Genomic DNA, 5,685 nt, shown 5'->3' with positions numbered 1-5,685 from the left:
TGGACACCATCATTCTTTCTTGACAGTCCAAACTCCGTCGTAGCCCTCTCCCACGCAATTTCAGGGATCAAGATCTGTGTTAACTATCAAATCGTCAATGGTAGAGGCTATAGATTTCGCATCCATGGCAGTTAATTCCGCAAAACCAAGACACTCTTCACAAACCACCACCATTCCCTCATCAAAAAACCTAACACCAATGGAAAGGTGCTCTTTTCGTGATATGTCACACCTCTCGTCTGCCAAGATCCTATAGGCAAATGCGTTCTTTACGCCATTAATGATATCGTCTCCAACGACGTCTCCTCGCAAATCAATTATTTCATTCTGAATTTTTGGTGAAGTGTATGTGGTATTTTTGCACAGTTTTCTGCGCATTCTTTTGTAATTTAGTCACCATATGCAAATATAAGTTTTATAGATCTTCAAAAACAACTTCATGTTGTTCTTTGCCCTCTGGAGGTAGGTTATATGTACCAAAGACAATCACAGCCGATCCTACGACTCTCTTTTCGGCTTCTAGTTGTTTTTGGTGAGCGGAAATCAACTGTAAGAAGACTGGCATATTTTCAACAAAACATTTCGCAGCTGTAGCTGATGACGTGTGGCTTTGAGATGCCGCATGCGTATCTTTATAGCGAGTGAAAAGCCTCACCATACGCAAATCTTACATATTTGTTATCGTTGGTGGAAAGGAGCATAGTCTGCCACTGAACTGCACTTACACTGTTTATTTTTAATTTACAGCGTCCTTAACTAAGTCATAATTTGGAGATGGAACGCAACCTTTTTTTTTTTTTTTTTTTTTTTAATTTCAAGTTTTTGAGATGATGTCATGTGATATGAACGACGTAAACATTGACCTGCGTCGTTATGACAGTACATTTGATTCTGTGCACCAGATGCAGATGGCAGCATAAATTCAGCTGACGCAGAAGCAGTGAAAATATTATGCAGATGTAATTATTTGAAATTTTATTGTTGAGCTGCAGTCATCGGATATAATAACACAACATTTTTTAAAAAAAAATTGCTACATGAAATTTTTAAATAATTAAATAATGTAGATAGTAAGTAATAAAAATATAGCAGATCTGTGTTGGAAACAGTATTCGAAGTAAAGCAAAGTATTCGAAACCAACTACTTAGACAATAAACTGATAAGTAAAAATGCTGAAATAAAAATGGGTTAGAGAATAAACATTTGATCACGATACCATGTAAGTATTATTAGCTTTCCGTCCCGCACTTTCTCCCGCTTTATTAAATTTTCTCGTGAGAAAGAGATATCTTCTCGCAGTAAAAAGTGGCCTTTGTGTTATTCTGATGTATAAGATTTATTGCTGTGAAGTTTAATCAAAATCCATCCAGTATTCAGACATCCTCATAAAATTTCGCGCTTATAACATTAACACGATTTGATGTACTTTAGTTACAAAAAAATTTGATTGCTGACAAAAAGTAAATAGACGTTTAATTGAGGATAGTTCACATTACCCAGATCTCCCTATAAATCTTCGTAAGTTGGTATAATACCCACCCACCTAATTTCCTCTAAATAATCCGAACCAAACAAAAGCGAAAGAGTAAAATTAAGTTATGTTACATAACTAATGAAGACATTATAATAATTGCATTATTATAAGTATGTACGTACCTTTCCCTGTGCTAAAAAGTTTCTTACATCCATTTCAAGTAGCTAGATTATTGCAGTTTGACTGAAATTTCTTTTAACTGGGTGGGTGTATCACTATTCACTCACAAGTAGGAATACTAATAACACACAAAACATTTAAAACTTGAGAAACAATGGCAATCGATCGCGGTTAATTTGTCGATGCCCTTTAATTTGCGACCACAGGGGATTTTGTACACTCCTGTTGTGACGAGTGGCGGGCGTGGGTCCTTTTCAGCGTTGAAATATTTGCACTCGTTTCTGGTCGGTTTAAACACTGTGTCAAAACCGTGTCTTCTCAGCACCCTTCTCACACGAACTCTGTCTGTTTTCACGACTGGTCAGAACTTTCACTTTAGCTCGTTCTTTTTCGATAGAAAATCACTTTTTTTTTTGCTTTATCTCCGTGTCAGAGTAGCTATTTCTTTTGATAGTAATTCTTGTGGACATTGTGCCCTAAGCTTCCGTCCGGTTTTGTAAGTATTTGTCCATCCAAAAATGAAATTTGGCCTCCTTTTTTCCAATTAAGTACATATGTAGATCAGGACAATTATGCACTTCATTGTTCAAACATACTTTCCTTTATATGCAGTTTTTGCAAAATGTACTTGACACATGCTACTGACTGTGCTTATACCAAGCACAGCGAAGAGGTGAGGCATTTTACATGTCACATTCCAACATGTACCTTTCAAATCTTTATTGGGCAATTATTCATTTTAAATCATAACATCAGCACATTTCTGCTGCTTCGGTAGTATTATTTACGGAGGTTGGTGATGAATATTCCTTGCGACAATGATACATACGGGGTGTAAATTTTAAGTTGACGAACCAGAATAAATCGAAAAATAAGCTTCACACCAAGAAGTGTATAATCCAAAGTTGATTGTTTCCGAGGGGGACATACGCTGGTGCTAAAATTAGCCCTCTGGGGGTGGGGTGGGAGGCCACTTTAAAATTTCAAATGAGAACCCCCATCATTTATTGCAGAATCAGATTCTACATAAAAAAACTACATATATTTTGTCTTAAACAAGCCGCCCGAAGGGGCCGAGTGGTTCTAGGCGCTACAGTCTGGAACCGCGCGACGCCTACGGTCGCAGGTTCGGATCCTGCCTCGGGCATGGATTTGTGTGATGTCCTTAGGTTAGTTAGGTTTAAGTAGTTCTAAGTTCTAGGGGACTGATGACCTCAGAAGTTAAGTCCTATAGTGCTCAGAGCCATTTGAACCATCTGTCTTAAACATTTGTTTTGATTCTTGGTAGTTGGCGCTGTAATTCAAGAAAATCCATGTTCTCATTTTTCCGTGGAAAAGGGTTACGGATAAATAAAGAATACTTATTTACTTCGTTAATTTTGATCCTCTAAAACTAAACCTCTCCCTCTCTACCCATATAGTGGGGTTTGAGAGAGTGCTATTATAGTTTTACAAATGTTGACTTATCCGAATCTGCGGAAAAGATTAATATTTTCGTCAAAATTTGAAAAACTCTAATTCCTCTCTCTCAAACCCCACGCTATGGGGAGAGACGAAGAGTTTTAGTTTTAGCGAATCAAAATTTACGAACTAGATAATTATTTTTTATTTATCCGTAACCATTTTCCACGCAAAAGTGGGAACATGGATTTTCCTGAATTACAGCGCCAATTACCAAGAATCAAAACAAATGTTTAAGACAAAATGTATATAGTTCTTTATGTAGAATCTGATTTTGCAATTTAAATTTGGGGTTCCCATTTTAAATTCTAAGTTGCCCCCCCTGGGGCGGCAGGCTAATTTTAGCACTAGAAGATGTCCCCCTCGAAAATAATCAACTTTGTATTCTACACTTTTTTCGTAGCTTTTAGCCTAATCTTTGTCTTGCTGAACTGGAGGGCACCTGATGATGTTCGTACAGAATGACACCGGTCGTGTCCTAATAAATGCACCTGAAATAACAGCTGTGGTGGTTTTTGTTAACATTCATATTTTCTTAACATTCATGTTAATCAGCGCTGGAAGCACGGTATGGTCCATATTATTTAACAAGAGGACAGCTACCCGCCTTCATTTGATGTCTACATGCACAAAACGACGGTAGAACTACTGGCAGCTCAAAATAGTTACAGAGCTGTCACTGCACAAGCAGAAAATAAAAGAAAATTTGAGTGTGTTGACGACATCTCCGCACATGTTTACTATTTTAATTCTTATGCAAAGGCAATACTGTATAGATTTTGTTATTCAGGCATGTCATAATTAATTCTCGTGAGTGATTAATGGGAAAGACCGTTCTTAAGCTATCCGCTCAAAAAAATAATGGACAAGGAACACACGACACGAGTTATTTAAACGAGGAGTGCGCTGACAAGCTACTGTAAACAACCCGACAGACGCCAAAATTTCCGCGACCCAGCTGTATCGTCTTACGTCAGTTAATGGATTACGTGACATACTTTCAACAGAATTCCGTCTTGTGCAGCTCGGAAAGCGAGTAGGCGACTACAGTGTTGTACAATCCCGTTGCATATCAAATACGTAAGATAGTTTCCTATCATTACTGATGGATGACTTTACGTTATTTCGTGCTATGCGACTGAGGGGAAAGGAAGTACTTGTTTCCTCAGTTTCATATTGCCTATTTTTTCTGTTGTACTCTTCTTTCCCGCTATAGATCTCTAGTCTCCCACAAAGTATTTAATTAATTCCTGTAATTGTACAGCGATAATAGTTCTTAGTCTTATTTCAGTCGGATAAGAATAAATCGGTTAGTACTTTGCTTACAATTAGACACGGTATTGTCCACTTTCCCATACTTAACGGAGCCAGGACCCACTACAATCTTTCTTGAAGCTGTTATTGCTGCACTATCGTTACCAGTATAGAAAGAGTTGTTTCATGTCACTAATTTCTACTGACATCAGCCTGTCCCTGCATACATTGGGAATATGTACGGAATGAGCATTCAGATGCGCAAAACAGAATATTTATCAACATATCATGTGACTTCAAGACATGAATATTGATTTATATCAATGGGGCAAGCTGAAATGTTTGCCGAACCGGGACTCGAACCCAGTTCTCCTGCTTACTAGGCAGATGCGGTGACCACTACGCTATCCGGACACAGTGGCCACCACAGCCGCGTGGACTATCCCAGCATGTCTCTCGTCAGACCCAAATTCTCAACTTATACCAGATACTACTGATGCTCTTTGGCCTCATTACTCGTGACATCTTGCCAATTCCCGTAAGGGTTCGACCCTGGCGTGCATCAGCACTTAAATGATCATCGGTCGTCCTCACCTTAATTATGCATTTGTTGTATGTTCTTTCAGACATGTCCAAAATGGACCCCCCCCCCCCCCCAGTACACCATGGAGGAAATGTCCCAAAAACATCGAATTTGGATCTACGAGATGTAGAAAACTAGCGAGTTATCACACGCTGAAATATTGTTAGAGACAAAATTCTTCTATTGTGATATCATGCCTTTAATCTTCGTCAATCGCACATAGCAGAGCTACAGTTTGTTATTGTGACTATTTTAAGCTCAATAGTTGGGAGATCTTGGAAGTAATGACTCAGAAAGTTGTACATAAATCTTATCGAATGTAACACTTGATCGTAGTATTTACACATTCAACGGATTGGGTGGCAGCACACTCCCACGCTTGTCTGATAAACACACTACGTGTTCCACAGGGATCAATCATGGGTCCCCTTCTGTTCTTGATATATGTGAAGACCTCCCTTCCTATCTGAAACAGGAAGCTGAGCTGACACTGTTTGCTGATGATACAAGCATCATTATTAATCCAGTAATAGAAACTCCAATTGAAAATGATACAAGTAAGGTCTTTGGAAAAGTCATTAATTGGTTTTCTGCAAATGGGCTTGCTCTAAACTTTGAAAAAACAAAGTACATCCAATTTTCTTCTGCAAAAAGTACAGTTCCTTCAATAAATATAACACATCAACAGAAGTCAGTAGACAGGGTAGAGAATACTAAGTTTTTGGGGTACAT

At 38.3% G+C, this 5,685-nt stretch overlaps 1 non-coding gene across 1 annotated transcript; it reads right to left on the bottom strand.

Moving 5' to 3' along the window:
* Window positions 1-4,709: 4,709 nt before the first annotated feature.
* Trnat-agu lies at window positions 4,710-4,784 on the bottom strand. Its single transcript has one exon. It is a non-coding gene; the product is annotated as a tRNA-Thr (tRNA).
* Between the last annotated feature and the right edge of the window lie 901 nt (window positions 4,785-5,685).

This window comes from Schistocerca americana, chromosome 5 (assembly GCF_021461395.2).
Source record: "Schistocerca americana isolate TAMUIC-IGC-003095 chromosome 5, iqSchAmer2.1, whole genome shotgun sequence".
Lineage (NCBI taxonomy): Eukaryota > Metazoa > Arthropoda > Insecta > Orthoptera > Acrididae > Schistocerca > Schistocerca americana.
The sequence above is the reverse complement of the archived record's forward strand: the minus strand, read 5'-3'. Positions and strand labels throughout refer to the sequence as shown.